Raw genomic sequence first — 19,344 nt, 5'->3', positions numbered from 1 at the left:
GGTGTCTCCCGCGAAATATCGCACATCTGACTATATTATAAATAACACGTGTGAAATATTGTGTGCGCAGATAATACATTGACAGGACACTCGTAATCGGTAACAGCAACGTTGGAGGTTAAGTTGCATCTTCGTCCTGAGGACTCCGAGATCTTCGCAAGTTTTCGAGGGATTTTCTGGCCGAACTGCAGCGGAAACGATCAAGTAAGTCTATATATTGTTGCGATTGATTAGCTGCAACGATATTTGCTTTTCTTTGGCAAAAAAGAAAATAAATAAATAAATAAAAAATAAAAAAAAAGAAAAATAAAAATTTAATAAAAATATTGTATAACGATTATAAATTTTTTCACCCTTTTTATCCTTTTATATATATCCTAAAATATTGTTTGTTGCCTTTAGATTGTATTTATATTTGTCTATGTTTTTGTCTTGGTTTATTTCCTTGATGCTGCTTAATTGATAAAAAGCCAAGCTGGTAAGTACCTATTGACAGTCGGCTTTATCAAATTTATCAAAGTCAAAATGTGTATCTATTGAACATGAAAGCTCGAGTAAAAGCTTTTTTATCTGAGGAGCTATGTAGGAGATCTGTAATAACATTTTACCAACAATTATTACACATTTTTTATATATATCAATTATGTATGTATGTATATAAAAAGAGCATACATAGCTATCTGCAAATATTTTTATATGCTACGTTCACAATTTTTTCTGGTTGCATTCTTTTTCTATTATTATTCACTTATGTATTTTAATGTGTTTGAACTTCCTCTTTAATTAACTTTGATAAACAGTTATTAAATCTTTTTTAAACAAAAGTCAATTCACTGTTTTGTGCTCACATGTTTGTATCTATTGCTCGATATTTTCATATTATGAAAATAAAAGTTAGAGTTATTAATGTTTCGAAACATTATCATATTTCAAAAAACTTTTTTGCTTTGAGACATGCTCCGATTTTTGCAAAGTCTGTACATTGAAAAAAATTTGTTAACTTGACTGAATCTTTCAACTAAACCACTATTTTGTTAATTGAACATATATTAGTATTTAAATATACATTATTAGTATTCAAATATACGTTTTGTTAGATTAAATATGTTATATTTAATTTAAATATTTTTATATGTTCAATTAACAAAGTAATATTTAGTAGGAAGGTTTAATCAAGTAACTAATTTTTTTTCAATGTATTGTATTCATTTAATTTTCATTTACTATATTTATTGAAAGTATTATTATTCCTGCCGAAGGATAATAAATTGCATATAAAAATTCTCTCGCGTTGTTTTCAAAGTGAAAACTGTCCTCTTTTTGTTGTACACTCAATAAATAAATTCACTTTGTGAACACTGTCCTCTTTTTTGTTGTACACTGAAAAAAAATGACTAAATTAATACATATTTAGTTCAATACTGTCAAATAAATCATTGATTTGACAGTACAACAAATATATATTTATATATTTAATATATTTTTTATATATTTATATATTTAAATATATATTTATTTGTTTTGAAAAGGATTTTCTTATATCAAATAAATATTATTAGTGTCAAATAAATGATTGGTTTGATAGTATTGAAATTTATATATATTTTTTATATATTTATATATTTAAATATAAATATATATTTATTTGTTTCGAAAAGGATTTTCTTATATCAAATAAATATTATTAGTGTCAAACAAATGATTTATTTGCCAGTATTGAAATAAACACTTGTAAGAATTAACAAAATTTTTTTTCAGCGTACGTATACTTAAGCATCAATAGTCATACATACAAACGAGCGCAAACGAGCGTTTGAGCGATATAGAATAGCCAGAATTGTCATTAAGCCCCGTGGATGGTTTCCCATTGGGACCCGTGGGATATCCCGGCTGCGTCTCGCACACGCTCACGCGACAACGCGTGTGGAAAATATGCGTACATGTGTGTGTACATACCCCGATTCCCCTGATTCTTATATCGATCCGACAGATCTGATATCATCCAGCGTCATCCCTTGGGCTCGCACTCATCTGCCGACAAAAGAGCATCTGTGCGAGCCGATCCGTAATGCTCTTGCAACCTGTTCGCAAGTAGCTTGGCCCTATACGCACAGCATGAATTCATTATCAGTCTAGTATAAACATATTGCCTGTATATGGATGGGGCGCTGTCACTCAACAGAACCATAGAGTTTCTGATCCGAGTCATTTCTGTGTATCGTAACTGTGATCTTAACGTATTAGTTTTTGTTACGAACCGTGCACTTGCGAATCTGATAGATTCAGTGGGAGCTGTCGCGTTGCTTTATTTATGCTGGGCGTGAAAAAAGTGCGACATATAATTTGACACTTAGACATTTTTCATGTAAATAAAATATTAATATTTTGGAAAATATATTTATATTTTTTATAAGTATAGATGCATGTACATACTTTTGGCATGTGAAATAATATATGAGATATATTGATTGATGTAAGAATATATTGATTAATTACGTATTGATAAAGCATGCATCGAGACAATATATGCATTATTCAATTTATTCGTTTTCTGTCATTCTATAAAAAAGAATCATAGTTTAATAGCTTATTTTATTAAATATACAAACACACAATTTTCCCTTATATAGAATTTACTCTGAAAATCATGGTAATTATGGAACAATATATGTATAATATTAGAAGAATTTTATAAGAGTTCTTTGATTAATATTCATCTCAATAAATATTAATATCGCAATAAGATATGAAATATCGATTAATTTTACTATGTACATGATAGATATTTCGTATATATATACTTTTTACACATGAAATAATATGAAATATATATTGATTGACGTAAGAATACATTGATTAATTACATATATTGATGAAGCATGCGTCGATACAATACATTATTCAATTTATTCGTTTTCTATCAATCTATAAAAGACAGAGTCATATATATCTAGTTAATTAGCTCATTTATTAAATATAAATATTTAAAATCTTTTTATATAAAACAATACCAAGCAACTCGATCCATTTTTAACGAAAAAAAATTATTTGTCTTGAAAAATAATGATGCTACACTGAAAAAAAATTTGGTTATTTGACTAAACCTTTCAACTAAATATTATTTTGTCAATTAAACATAAAAAATTTAAATTAAATGTAACATTAAATCTAACAAAACGTATATTTGATTTAAATACTACACAAAGAGAATTTTCTTTCAGAATTTACCCTGGTAATTATGAGATAATATAATATAAGAAGAATTTTATGAGAGTTTCTTTGATTAATATTTGCCACAATAAAAAATATATTAATATATATTAATATTTTTTATTGCGGTAAATATTAATTAAAGAAACTTATAAAATTCTTCTATTATATTGCCCCATAATTACCATGATTTACAGGGTAAATTCTAAGAAAAAATTCTTTCCGTGTAATATATGTTCAATGAACAAATAGTAATTTAGTTGAAAGGTTTAGTCAAGTCAACAAATTTTTTTTCAGTGCACTGAAGAAAATTACGAAATTAATACATATTTAGTTCCATACTGTTCAATAAATTATTTATTTGAAACAAATAAATATTTATTTGTTTAGAAAAGGATTTTCTTCCATAAGTAAATATTTTTCATATCAAATCAATATTATTAGTTTCAAATAAATCATTTATTTGACAGTGTTGAAATAAATACTTCTAAGAATTAACTAAATTTTTTTCAGTGTGATAAAATATATATTTACAAAGAAATATTTATTTGTTTAGAAAAGAATTTTCTTCTATAAATAAATATTGTTCGTATCAAATCAATACTATTAGTTTCAAATAAATGATTTATTTGACAGTGTTGAAATAAATACTTCTAAGAATTAACAAAATTTTTGTTCGGTGTGATAAATATCTATAACGACGATCGAAAAGCGAACACTTGATGAGTTTCCAGGCAATAATATTTGATGATACCTCGAGATCGCTGCAACTTGGAACGTATCTTAGCGATATAACACACGCAGCTATAATTCGTTGTATAAAGACACGATTATTTTTATCATATAGGCTTAGACACGCGCACACACACATTCTTGCCGATTGCATATCTGTGTGTGTGTGCTTGCAGTAGCGCATGTGTGGTCAATCCTGACCTGGCTGTGTATACAGGACTGCGGTGGCAGGTGACGGCGTGTTGTGAGCTGCATAATGAATAATGCGAAAGCCGAACCACAAGCCGTTCCTGTCCTTCCACTTGGCTGACTGAATGACAGCCAGTCTAGGAAAAACCACTGATTGGCTGTACATGCCCCCGGCTCTCGTGCTTGTCACATCCTGTGTGTGTCTACCTGCGATCGAAATCAAGCTGCACGACGAGACTTGATTTTCGTATTTCTGGGACACGCTATCGGCAAATTCACGATGGATTTCGCGAAGAAGCGCCGCCGACGCTCTTCCTAAGGAAAGACGAGAGACGATGAGAGATGAGTATCAAAAATAACACTGCCCGATTTTGATGTCTGAGACATCAACATTTATTAGATTTATATTATCTCGGGAAAGTAGAAGAGAGATATTAAGCTTCATTTTATTATTACCGCAATAACTCGGTACTTTTAACAATAAACGAAATGCTAAAAACGTGTCGAGTTTTTATTATAAGTAGAAAATGTAAGAATGATTCGGTGTATTATTAATACAACCAGAACTAAATAATTTTATATGAAAAAATGGGTCAGCTATTTGTAAAATTTTTTCTTTTCTTGAGATAATAGTTTTAATCAATCTTGATATCTCTAGACGTCTGTGTTATTTTTAATATTCGTCATTGTTCTTCTTTAGGATCTTCCCGACGATGTTTTGCAAAATTTATCGTGAGTTTATCGATAATGTATCCTCAAATGTCTCTTCAGACATTAGTCTCGTACAAAAATCAAATCTCAGCTTGATTATAATTGTAGGTAATTTTGTTTTCAAAAAAATTGAATTTTTTTTTTAGTAATTTAAAAATTAGTGATGTCATTTTTTCATATTATTTTTTATAACTTTCCTTGATGAGTCGAAAACTAAAATCGAAAACTATAATTATTGGTATACATTTAATTTGACATTACTTATTACGAGACTTTTCAAACTTTTCATAAAAGAAAAATATGTCGATAAATTTGAAAAAGGGTTGATACATATATCGATTTTATTTTATAATTATCAAAAATATTTTATTAAATAAATTAGAAACACTTGCGATATCTTGTTATTATATATAACTCATATAATAGCACTGTTGAACAATAATGATATTTTTCATTGCGTATACAACAAAGCAGTGTTTGCGACACAATACTTTTAGGCCGATTTAAGAGGGTCTCAAAGTGTTGGGATTTCACGAGCTGATCCCACTCGATTTAGCACTCGAAAGACATTTATAATGGGAACGGGCAATGGGTTGTGAAACGGGGTTGACCCTTTGATTGCATTAAAATAGTTTAATACTTCACGCGTAATCGCGATTATGAGATACATTTGATGTACGTGTTAGTACTTTTGAAGAGAAATTCCATTATATATAGCGAAGAAAGCTCCATACTCGTAAATATTTATTTCTACATTGTAAAAAAATATGTAATATATTACGTAAAAATATGTAAAATTACATAAATAGTAAATGTAAAATTACGCGATAAATAATGAAAATTGTATAATTTTATTATTTATATTGTTATTTTATATTTATTATTTATGTAATTTTACATATTTTTTACAGTGTATCATTATCATTATCTATTATTATTCTATATTTTTTTTTAATTTGTCTACTGTATATTTAAAAAATTGTGTTTTAATTAAATATGTTATAATCTTTATATAATTACACATGCGATTATAATATCGATTTTTTCACATGTTTTATCAGCATACTTAGATTTTTACAAAATATAAGTTTTATTATGTATGTCGGTAAAATATGCGAAAAAATCAATGTTACAATCATATATATAATCATATGAAGATTACAACATATTCAGTTAAAACACAATTTTTTAAACATATCTATATCTTGTTGATAATATAAGTAACTTTTATGCTTTATGCGCAAAGAAATTAGAATTAATTAAAACTAAATTTATTTTTAAAAAATGTGTAAATATATTAATTAAATATCAAATTAATATATTTCAGTATACACTATATATATTGTAATGACTGATAAAGAATTAAATATTCAAGCAATTAAAAAAAAAACAATAATAAGATTAATACGAGTGCAAAAAAAGAATGCAAATGAGAACGAAAAGTTTGAAAGTCTTTGAATAAATAATCAAATGGTTACGATGCAATGCTCCGGTCGATTTAGCCACTATGTCTTTGACACAATATTTTTCTCTCGGTTTACCAGCTAATGATCGCAAAACAAATCTCTGATAATGAAATACTGATATATATATTTCGATATCTATCGCATATAATAGTGGATATAAAAATGGTTTTCCGGAAAGCTTTCGCGCAAAATTATTTTTCCGTATCTGCATGCCATCGTGCTTTCCGTTTCCTAGAACACTCCTTGCACGCAAATTGGGGTCAACGTGAATACTTAATGGGAAACTGTGGTCGAGCAGGAGTCAAGGTGCAGTGATGGGAGGCAGAGAGGAAAAGGCCGTTTGCCGTTCGCCCGGCGTGCCAACTTAGTTAGGCTGTCTAATCAAACGACTTCACACGGTACATCGGCGATGATGTATGCAAAATGGTTTCTCTCGTTTACAAGAATTTCTTAAAATCATTCATCTCACACGCACAAAAAAAAATTATTTCACTTAAAATCTGCGGTCGAACACGTGCGAATAAATGTCAATGTAATAAGAACGAAATATTTTGTATTTTGTTTAAAATTATAATTTTGTAACAAAATATTTAGTTCTCATTACATCAATGTAATAAGAATTAAATATTTTGTATTTTGTTTAAAATTATAATTTTGTAACAGTTAAACAAAATATTTAGTTTTTATTACATCAATGTAATAAGAACGAAATATTTTGTATTTTGTTTAAAATTATAATTTTGTAACAAAATATTTAGTTCTCATTACATCAATGTAATAAGAACAAAATATTTAAAATTATAATTTTGTAACAGTTAAACAAAATATTTAGTTCTTATTACATCAATGTAATAAAAACTAAATATTTTGTATTTTGTTTAAAATTATAATTTTGTAACAATTAAACAAAATATTTAATTCTTATTACATCAATGTAATAAAAACTAAATATTTTGTATTTTGTTCAAAATTATATATTTGTAACAGTTAAGTAAACAAAAGATTTAGTTCTTATTACATTGACATTTATTTGCACGCATTTATTCGACCGCAGATTTTGTTAAGTCAAATGCAGATATCAAGATATTCCGCGGTCGCTCCTGACGTTTATGGCGATATTTTTTTAACCGCGCGCGTTTGACGTGTAATTTTTTTCATACAATTTTTATACCGTAGCAGAAAAAAAAATTACTTTGAAAAAATGCAATTACTTTGCACAATCGAATTATATAAGATACAAAATTAAATATATACATAAATTTACACAACAAAGCTATTTAGGTACTTTGACAAAATAAAAAATACTCCATAAAAAATTTGTTAACTTGACTAAACCTTTCAACTAAATATTATTTTGTTAATTAAACATGTAAAAATATTTAAATTAAATGTGACGTATTAAATCTAACAAAACGTATATTTGATTTAAATACTAATATATGTTCAATTAACAAAAGAGTGATTTAGTTGAAAGGTTTAGTCAAGTTAACAAAATTTTTTACAGTGTAGTTTGATAAAACAAAGAATATATAAAAATATACGAAGGAGAGCTCTCCAGAAGCAGCCAGTTAAATGAAATAAATTTGAATAGTATTTGATATTTTGCAATAAAGTGTACCATACGCGCAAGTCTCTAAGAGTTTATCCTGTATATATCTTATATGGAGAACGGGTCTATACACTGAAACAGAATATCAAGAGAGATTGAATTACTCGCATAATAGAGAGTCGTGAATAAATTATTTTAAAGAAGATAAAGTTTCTTTTTTACTTTAGTCAACGCCTTTATCGAATTATAAATAAGCCAACTTATCCTTGGCAGACCATACAACACATTACGAGGCCCCTATTAATATTTATATTAGGACAGCGAATATGGAAATAGATGCACTTCGTATTCTAGTCTTCCATGAAGATTTCGTTGCAACACTCCAGTTAAAAATGCAACATTTTTCTTCGTTACTTTTATTTCTCTCAGTTCTAACCGTATCATCCCAACATTCGAAATACTAAATTAACAAACTGCTTTGAAAAATTCAGTCTTGATGTAGTGAATTTTCCTCAAGTTATGTATATATGAGTTTTTCAATAGAGCAGAGAATGAAAAAAAAAACAATAAATTATCATTATAGCCTCAATAGACTTTTTAATTTCGTTTCATACTCTTTGCACCTCTTTTGAATAAAAGAAGTATTCTAATTTCAATATTTATATAAAAAGTTATTCAATTCAAAGAATCTCATAACGTTTATAACTTATGTAAATTAATCAATATAGAAAATGAAACACACATAATTCTCGCAGTTTCTCGCTAAGAGAGGATAAACGTGCAAATTTTATTTTTTCCAGTCATTCTTAAACAATTGTTTTAACTCTAATATATTTAATACATATATTGAAAAAAATTTGTTAACTTGACCAAACCTTTCAACTAAACATTATTTAATTGAACGTATAAAAATATTTAAATTTTAAATATAACATATTAAATCTAACAAAACGTATATTTGATTTATGTAAATCCTAATATATGTTCAATTAACAAAATAGTAATTTAATTGAAAGTTTTAGTCAAGTTAACAAAGGGTTAAGAGAGGGTAAACGCGAATTACATTTTTTCCAGCCAGTCTTAAACAATTGCTTTAACTCTGATATATTTAATGCACTGAAAAAAATGTGTCAACTTGACTAAACCTTTCAACTAAATATTATTGTGATAATTGAACATGTAAAAATATTTAAATTAAATATAACATATTTAATCTAATATACTGATATGTTCAATAAACAAAATAGCAATTTAGTCGAAAGTTTTCGTCGAGTTAAGAAATTTTTGTTCCAGTGTACAGGCAATTTAGTATTGTTTATTAAAAAGGACGTCGATATTTAGTTATTCAAAGAAATTTTTGGCGTTGTGTGCGTCGCCGCACTTTAACTCTAATATTATTAATGCACTGAAAAAAATTTATTGACTTGTCTGAACCTTTCAACTAAATATTATTTTCGTAATTGAACATATTTAAATTAAATATAACATTTAATCTAATAAAACTATATATTTTGAATAAATGATTTATTAGGCAGTATTGAAATAAATATTTATTAATTTATTAATTTCTTCAGTGTGGTAAAAAAATAAAAGACTAAGGATCTCTTGAATAATTATCTTGAAAAACATTTATTTGTCTCAAATAAATGATTTATGAGGCATTATTAAGAAATAAATATACTGATAGTGTTTAATAAACAAAATAGCAATTTAGTTGAAAGGTTTAGTCAAGTAGAGAAATTTCTGTTCCAGTGTACAGGGAATTTAGTATCGTTTATTGAAAAGGACGCCGATATTTAGTGATTCAAAGACATTTTCGGCGTTGTGCGTCGCTGCACTTTAACTCTAATATTATAATTATTAACGCACTGAAAAAAATTTGTTAACTTGACTAAACCTTTCAACTAAATATTATTTTGGTAATTGAACATATAAAAATATTTGAATTAATTATAACATATTTAATCTAACAAAACGTGTACTGATTGAAAGTTTTCGTCGAGTTAAGAAATTTTTGTTCCAGTGTACAGGCAATTTAGTATTTCGTTTATTGAAAAAGACGTCGATATTTAGTGATATTCAACTAAATATTCTTTTGGTAATTGAACATATAAAAATATTTGAATTAAATATAACATATTTAATCTAACAAAACGTGTACTGATATTGAAAGTTTTTGTCGAGTTAAGAAATTTTTATTCCAGTGTACAGGCAATTTAGTATTTCGTTTATTGAAAAAGACGTTGATATTTAGTGATATTCAACTAAATATTCTTTTGGTAATTGAACATATAAAAATATTTGAATTAAATATAACATATTTAATTTAACAAAACGTGTACTGATTAAAAGTTTTCGTCGAGTTAAGAAATTTTTGTTCCAGTGTACATGCAATTTAGTATTTCGTTTATTGAAAAAGACGTCGATATTTAGTGATATTCAAAGAAATGTTCGTGCGTCGCCGCACTTTAACTCTAATATTATAATTATTAACACACTGAAAAAAATTTGTTAACTTGACTAAACCTTTCAACTAAATATTATTTTGGTAATTGAACATATAAAAATATTTGAATTAAATATAACATATTTAATCTAACAAAACGTGTACTGATATTGAAAATTTTCGTCGAGTTAAGAAATTTTTGTTCCAGTGTACAGGCAATTTAGTATTTCGTTTATTGAAAAAGACGTCGATATTTAGTGATATTCAAAGAAATGTTCGTGCGTCGCCGCACAAGCGCCGGTCGTTACGAAACCGCCCATTGCCGGTGTAATCGTGAAGGAAAGATGACGCTTATCCTCTAATACAACATTCCGGCCATCCTCGCCATCGTGGTCACTGCAGTCGCATTAGTTAGGACTAACAACGCTGGCGGACAATCAAAAGCTGATGGGCCATGATTCGCTATGATAATGAACCATGAATATCGCATGAGGCGAGCGAGCTGGGGACGCCAACTCCTCGCTTCGCTCGCTAGGCTCCATACCCGTAGCCAATGGTCGGGGTTAAAGGGAACTGAGGTGGGAATATGAAGGGATGGGCAGGGTGAGAGAGAAAGAGGGAGAGACAGGGAGAGAGAGAGAGAGAGAGAGAGAGCCGAGGCTATCGATGCGCGGTAATGCCTCTGTTGACGCTCGGATTAAAGTCCTTTTCGACACACACGCAGAATGTCACTTCCGTGTACTGTGCAAGTATCATTATCGATATAATTTCCCGCGTGTAAATAAAAATCTTTTTGTTGGGCACATCGCGGTGGAGAACGCGCCTCTATACGTATGAAGTGCTTACGATTCCTAAATTGCTGTTCGGTGTTATTGATCGGACGCACTGGGAAAAAATAATATTGATTTGAAAAAAATTTATTTGTCTCGAATGAATTATTATTTATTAGGCAGTATTGAGAAATAAATATTTATTAATTTTTTTTTCAGCGCGGTAAAAAAATAAAAGACCAAGTGTCTCTTGAATAATATTTCTAATTGTTCTCAAATAAATGATTTAAAAAAAAAAAAAAATAAAAGACTAAAGTACTTACCTTTTGAATAATTATCTTGAATCTTCACGTTAGCGAGAACATACGTATAATTTTTATTCTCTCGCGAGAGAAAAAACTGTACACGTATTGTAACGTTGACTTATAATGATTCGCGCACGGACACTTTGCAATTTGCATCCCCATGATTATTTCGATCGGAGAATCGCGCTTGTTTCGATCGGGAGATATATCTGGAAGCTCTTTGAGCCCGCAAATCCAAGAGACAAACGTTTCTGATTTACGACGTCGAGCCTCGGCTTTCGCTCGTTGATTATTGATCGTTCGTTTATGTTCACCCCGATGCCGGACAAGTTCGAGATATACTCGCGGCCACAAACGGACCGAAAAATTGAAGACCGCGCGCGCGAAAGGAGGGCGAGCGTTAAATAAAATAACGGGCCGGCCGAGAGAGAGAAGAGGTGAAGGAGGAGAAAAATAAGGGTCAGAAAACACCTAGGACCATATCGGGTGAGCGAGGGGAAAAGGAAGGGAAAAGGAGAAAAAGGGAGGACGAAAATACGTTTACACGCGCGCGCGTTTTTGCTGGCGGCTCATGATGAGCATAAGTATGTATCTATTACGCAGAAATGACATTCGGAAGAAATTACGACGTTCGCAGTGCGAGAGACGGAAACTTGGCTCTCTAGAATCTCCACGTGGAAAGAATTTTTTCTCTTGGAATTTATCCTGAAAATCATGGTAATCGTAGGACAATATAATATTGGAAGAATTTTATTTAAGAGTTTCTCGGATTAATATTTACTATAATCAAAATATTAATATTTATCGCAATAAAATATATCTTATATTAATTTTACTATGTATATATTAATGTTTTTTTATTGTGGAAAATATTATCAGAGAAATTCTTATAAAATTCTTCCAATATTAATATTGTCTCACGATTACTAGAATTTTATATAAGAGTTTCTCCGATTATTTTCTTATTTTCCACAATAAAAAATATTAATATTTTAATTATGTACATAGGAAAATTAATTGAACGTATTTTATATCTTATTATGGTAGATGTCAATATCACGATTACCCTGAAGTGATATTGAAATCTACCATAATAAGATTTTTATTGTGGGAAATAATAATATTAATCAGAGAAACTCTTATAAAATTCTAGTAATCGTGAGACAATATAGTATTGGAAGAATTTTATTTAAGAGTTTTCTGATTAATATTTAACACACAAAAAATATTAATATGTACATGGTAAAATTAATCGATCATATTTTATATCTTAGTGTCATAGATAATAATAATTTTATTATTATCTATTATTTCAATACTATGATGATTTTCAGGGTAAATTCTAAGAGAAAATTCTCTCTGTCAGGTTTAATGCTAAGACACGATTTCATGTGTTTGGGATTAAATTCTACTGTGACATGAGATGAACATTTAAGAATAAATATAGCAAAACGAGGTGCTGCAACATCACATAGTCCAATAGAAAAATATAACTTGTCAAAATTATATTTCAGAGCACCACTATAATCCTTTTATTTTATAAATTTATTTTTTTTAGTTTTTGAAAAAAAGTATTTTTAATTTTCTTGATTGAAAATGATACTCAAGATGCTCTGAAGACAAAATAATTTTTGTAGTAGCAAGCAAAAATTATTTTTGTCAAGCTTCATTTATTATTATATATTCTCTTCAATTATTTTTAGAGATACGGAATTAAAGAGCAAATATGTTCCGAAGAATAAGTATTTTAAATGAATTTGCTGAAAATAAATATACTTATTTTGTAAAGATTTTTGCTCTTGAATTTTGTAATTCTAACGCGTTGAGTGTTATATAACGGACATCGTTGCCTGCTACGATATTCAACGTTATTAAGCCGTCGATTGCCGCGTCAAATATGCTACGTATATTACACGTATAACATGTTATTAACTTATAATCCTGTAAATGTCGATTAGTAAAACTTTTCATGTTTAAGTGTCACTTATCTTCTAATCATTGTTTCTTCATTTTAATAACGCACCACTCAATTTCAATAAATATATAGTAGTAAAATAAATAATGCTTCATATTTCTCGAAATATTAACAAAGCATGAGTTGGAGAGAATTTTTGTATAATTATCGTATAATATTATTAGATTATATGAAATATGTTTTATTGTTAGTTAATCCCGATTCAAAACGGGTAACATTTCTAATTAGAATTATTAATCGTGAATAATAATTCTGTAAATGTCGATTAGTAAAACTTTTCATCGTTTAAGTATCGCTTATCTTCTAATCGTTGTTTCTTCATTTTAATAACGTACCAATTAATTTCAGTAAACATATATAAGCAAAATATAAGTAACAATCTCTCTCTCAGATCGTGAAAGATTAACAAAACACAAATAAAATAAAAATTTTTATGTAATTATCGTAATATTATTGGATCCTGAAATATATTTTAATTGATTCAAAATAGGTAACCCAATTTTTAAATAAAATACTTCCAATACTATATCTCACGATTACTAGAATTTTATAAGAGTTTCTCTGATTAATATTATTATTTCCCACAATAAAAAAATATTAATATTTTTACTATGTAGGATTTTATATCTTATTGTGGTAGATGTCAGTATCACTTCAGGATAATCGTGGTATTGACATCTATCATAATAAGATATAAAATGTTTGATTAGTTTTACTATGTACATAATTAAAATATTAATATTTTTTAATGTGGAAAATAAGAAGATAATCAGAGAAACTCTTTTTCTCTGATTAATATTTTCCACAATAAAAAACATTAATATGTACATAGTAAAATTAATATAACATATTTTATTGTGATAGATATTAATATTTTGATTATAGTAAATATTAATCAGAGAAACTCTTAAATGAAATTCTTCCAATACCATATTGTCCCACGATTACCAGGATATTTTCAGGGTAAGTTTAAAAAGAAAATCCTCTCCGTGTATGGTATATAAATTATATATTGATTTCGAGAGCCGAATAATATTCTAAACATTTTTAATTAGAATTGCAGTCGATATGCAGGAACGAACATAATCGCCGATCGAAGTTCCCAAAAATAGAACCGCGTTCAGAATTTCCGATGGTTTGTTTTGCGAGAGATGGACCATATCTCTAATAAGAGAGAGAGATCGATCGAGGGAAAGGAGAAGGTTACCCTTCTCACCAAAATATAATACAAATATTTCTTCCTCTCAGTATAGTGATCCGCGCTAATAACGAGACAAGCGATACGCCGAGTAGCGGGGGTCGACGATGGGCTCGACGCGGCTTGGCGGGAGAAAAAGGGGAAAAGAAGCGAGTGTGGGCCGGCGTGGCGCGGCGCGGAATATGCGTGCACGCGAAGCCGCCGGGAGTGCGTGAGTGCGTGAGTGCGCGCGCTCTATAAGCATCATACCACTGTTTCGGAGCGGCGGCGGCGAAGCCGAATGACTGAGCGAGGGTGCGGGCCCGCGTGGCCCGCATTGGCTGCTGAATTATATATGAATGGAGCGTAAGGGCTGTTGCCTAGCAACCGCATACACCGCGTTAAGACAAAATGGAGAAGCACGCAGCATCCGCGCGGCTCTCTGCCTCGCGTCTCCCTCTCGCTCTATATCTTTCTCTACCCACAGCCTTCTCTTTTTCTCTTTTCTCTTTTGGTCGAAATTTTTTTTTTCTCTTGGAGACCTGGACCTGTGGATGCATGCCGCGATGAGTTGGATGAATTATCGGGATTATGAAGTTTAGGGTTGACTTCGCGAACGATTCGGTCATCGATTGCATTCTTGACTCAGCGGATGAATAATGGGTACGGCACGTTAAGTTGGCGCAAAAGATTTGTTATTCTTTCATTAAGTTCTGTCTTAAGTAAAGTTACTGATTTGTGAGTCTTGAAGATTGAAAAACTTCTCTCCAACTTTAGATTATACATTTTCTTTTTCCAGTAAAAATGTAAAATCAGGGAGGAAAGAAATCTCGAATCATTACGGAAACTATTTTCCCCACGCTCATTCGATTAGAACGAGTATTAATACGAGCCGGTGTGTAGGTTTTGCTATCCCTCGCACAAATAATCGAACGATCGCGACTTAATCCGCGCGTATCGATTATCCCGAACATATAATTTTAGCGAAAGAATAATTTACTTACGCGGGAAAGTAAAATTCGTACTTCGAAGTCCTTTCCTACATTAACGCGCATCGCGCGGTCCTTTTTTTGCATCCGCTATTTCTACTGTTTTACGTGCGTGAGTATTAAGCTGATAAGTAGACGTATATTTGACGGGAGCAATGCGCCTCCATTAGCAAGCACTACGCCGATCCCTCCAACCCCTCTTTCCCTTCCCGCGCACTCTGCGCTTCGACCATTATATCTGAAAGTTCCTATATAGCGTAGGATGAGCCAAGTACCATTATTATGCCGTAAGTGTGCATTATTATCGCTCTTTTCTTCGACACACGCTCTTTTTCTCTCTTTCCTCTTCCCTGAAAAATGTATGCTAATATAATCGTTTTGCGAAAATATTTTAATATGTGCATATGCAGATTTTAAATATTCGCAGCAAATATATACGCGGAGAGAATTTTCTTTCAAAATTTACCATGAAAATCATGGGAATCGTGCGACAATATTAATTGGTATTAATTGGAAGAATCTTATAATGCGGGGTCTACAATCGTAGAGTCGTAAGTCGTAGAAATTGACCAATCGCAGTTTAAGTTCAGAAGAATAATCGATTGTGATTATGGTCAATTTCTACGACTTAAGACTCTACGACTGCTATTGTAGACCCCGCATAAGAGTTTCTCTGATTAATATTTACCACAAAAAATATTAATATGTACATAGTAAATTTTACTATGTACATATTAATATTTACTAGTATTATTACTAGTACTACATAGTTTTTACTAGTATTACACAGTAATATGTACTAGTAAAATTTACTATGTACATAGTAATTTTTTTCTCTGCAATTGTAGACCCCGCATAAGATTTTCTCTAATTAATATTTGTTACAAAAAATATTAATATGTATATAGTAAAATTTACTATGTACATATTAATATTTACTAGTATTATTACTAGTACTACATAGTTTTTACTAGTATTACATAGTAATATGTACTAGTAAAATTTACTATGTACATAGTAATTTTTTTCTCTGCTATTGTAGACCCCGCATAAGAGTTTTTCTGATTAATATTTACCACAAAAAAATATTAATATGTACATAGTAAAATTTACTATGTACATATTAATATTTACTAGTATTATTACTAGTACTATATAGTTTTTACTAGTATTACATAGTAATATGTACTAGTAAAATTTACTATGTACATAGTAATTTTTTTATTGTGGTAAATATTAATCAGATAAATTTCGAGGAAGCTACAATACACATTTTTCATCATAAACTGTAGTTGAATGGAGAATTGTATAGCTAAAAAATTCTGTGGTTTCTGACAAATAAATTAAACGCACCGGTGAATCACCGTAAATAAAGTTATGGTCGTCTTTTTCGGAAGGACATTTCCTCTTACTTTTACTCTCCTTCGTAATCCATTTGAACTGATCTTCTCGCAACCTTTTTCACCCACCGGATCACATCACAGATCAGCGCTACGTCTTGGTGACACATATCAGAGTAGCCGGGAGTCCCATACGGCTACGCCAAGCCGATCATCTCAAATTACAAAGAGTATTGGAAACGGATTTATTTCAGCGCCCTTGTCCAATTCTATTATGGACTTAATAGTGTATAATATAAAATGCAGAGAGAGATATATAATATCTCCTTAATGTCTGGTCGGCTCCAGCGAATATCAAATACTTTTCCCAATAAAATATGTTTACGGAGAAGTTATCGATAAAAATATATGACGGAAAAAAATTAGATACTGCAGCTATATAGAATTCTCCACTTAACTGCAGCTAAAAATATTACCAAAATTTAACTATGGTGACTAATTTTTTCCCGCGCATTTTTTGAAAATTGTAGTTTTGTTTCTAATTTTATAGGAGTCTTACATTTATATTAGACGCGTACACGGGAATTTCTCTTGGAATTTACCCTGAAAATTATGGTAATCGTAGGACAATATAATATTGAAAGAATCTTGTAAGAATTTTTCTGATTAATATTTACAACAATAAAAAATGTTATAGCAAATTTTACTATGTACATAATAAAATTAATCGAACATATTTTATATCTTATTGTGATATAGATATTAATATTTTTACTGTGGTAAATATTAATCAGAGAAACTCTTATAAAATTCTTTCAATATTATATTGTCTTACGATTACATAGCTAAATCTTAGCTATGGTAACTAATATTTTAGCCATAGTTTATCGAAGAATGTTATAGCTAAAAAATATTAGCTGTCATAGCTAAAATTTAGGCATGATAACTAAATTTCATGCTTTAATATATGGCTAAAATTTAGCTATGGTAGCTAATTCTTTTTTTCCGTGATACACATCTTGAAAAAATAAATGTTCATAAAAAAATACGTAAAGATATTGAAAATAATGGAAGTCGCGGGCAATTATAGGAGTATCTATTACGAGAGAAAACGCGTCCGCCACGCAAGTCAGATTAAAAGGGTAATAATCAAATATGGTACACTTAATTCCACTGTATCCCCACATAATTCCATGGAAAATACATTTCTCCCCCAATCTGAAGACCCCCCATCCGGGCTGTTAAATATAATCTGGTACCGCGTTTGTTACTTCTTACTCTCTTCCATCTCCTCCTCGCAATATTCGGAGAGTTCCCAGTTTCCTCGCGTAGGCTTTGTAGGCGCAGAACAAGGGGTTAACCTTCTACATTATTCAGCCGTTCATTATATATGAATAAATTTTCGAGTAATGCCGAGATAAAGCTGCCAAGTTTTAGGTACCTGCCCCGCTTGAATATTTAGGAGACACTGTCATGCAGTACCGTTATGCTCGGTCTTCTTCTTAACTTTCGCAGATTCATATACATATAAGACGTTTCTCCGGCCGATACGCGTTAACCGATATCTTCCCATCCATATTTTTCAAAATGCCCGTTTATGAATATACATTGGATCCCTCTTTTATCAAATTCTTTATATATCACGGAAAAAAATTATTTTCCTGTTGTAGCAAAAACGTCATTGCTATATTGTACGTTCGATTAAATTTTTCTGTTGTAATTAATTTTTTAATTTATTTTATATTACAGCAAAATCTATTTGATTGATAGGGTAAAAAATTTTGCCGAGATAATTTCTAGCCAAATATTTCGTTACTACAGTAAAATTATCATTGCAGAATTTTTATTATTATAACAATATAATTTGCAGGATTAGCAAATCTTTTGGTTGTCTACACTAAAAAAATTATTAACTACAATTTTCAACTAAATATTATTTTGTTAATTGAACTAAAAAATATTTAAATTAAAATATAATATATTAAATTTAACAGAACGTATATTTGGCTTAAATACTAATATATATGTTCAATTAAGAAAATAGTAATTTAGTTGAAAGATTTAGTCAAATTAACAAATCTTTTTTTTCAGTGCATATACGAAATTCGCTATTGTAGCATAAAATCGAAAAGTATACAGGGAGAATTTTATAAGAGTTCTGATTAATATTTCCCACAATAAAAAACACTAATATGGACATAGTAAAATTAATATAACATATTTTATTGTGATAAATATTAATATTTTTATTATGGTAAATATTAATCAGAGAAACTTGTCTAAAATTTTATCATAATTTCAGGATAAATTTTAAGAAAAAATTCTCTCCGTATATAAATCGAAAAAAGAGTTAAAGAATTAAGACGCCTATATCCCTATACTCCGTCAAATAAATATCTGCGGATAATTCCATGCATTGTAAAAAAGATATGTAAAATTACATTAAAAATTTGTAAAATTACATAAATAATAAATGTAAAATTAC

At 29.6% G+C, this 19,344-nt stretch overlaps 1 long non-coding RNA gene across 1 annotated transcript in view; it reads left to right on the top strand.

Moving 5' to 3' along the window:
• The first annotated feature begins 6,549 nt into the window (after positions 1 to 6,549).
• The window catches only part of LOC114929935 (uncharacterized), a 95,667-nt gene continuing 82,872 nt past the window's right edge, over positions 6,550 to 19,344 (top strand). Inside the window, exon 1 of the long non-coding RNA XR_014926431.1 lies at positions 6,550 to 6,722. This is a non-coding gene — a long non-coding RNA (uncharacterized LOC114929935). The remainder of the gene's footprint in view (positions 6,723 to 19,344) is intronic.

Source organism: Nylanderia fulva, unplaced genomic scaffold (genome assembly GCF_048542155.1).
Source record: "Nylanderia fulva isolate GAGA-0341 unplaced genomic scaffold, ASM4854215v1 Scaffold9, whole genome shotgun sequence".
NCBI lineage: Eukaryota > Metazoa > Arthropoda > Insecta > Hymenoptera > Formicidae > Nylanderia > Nylanderia fulva.
The sequence above is the reverse complement of the archived record's forward strand: the minus strand, read 5'-3'. Positions and strand labels throughout refer to the sequence as shown.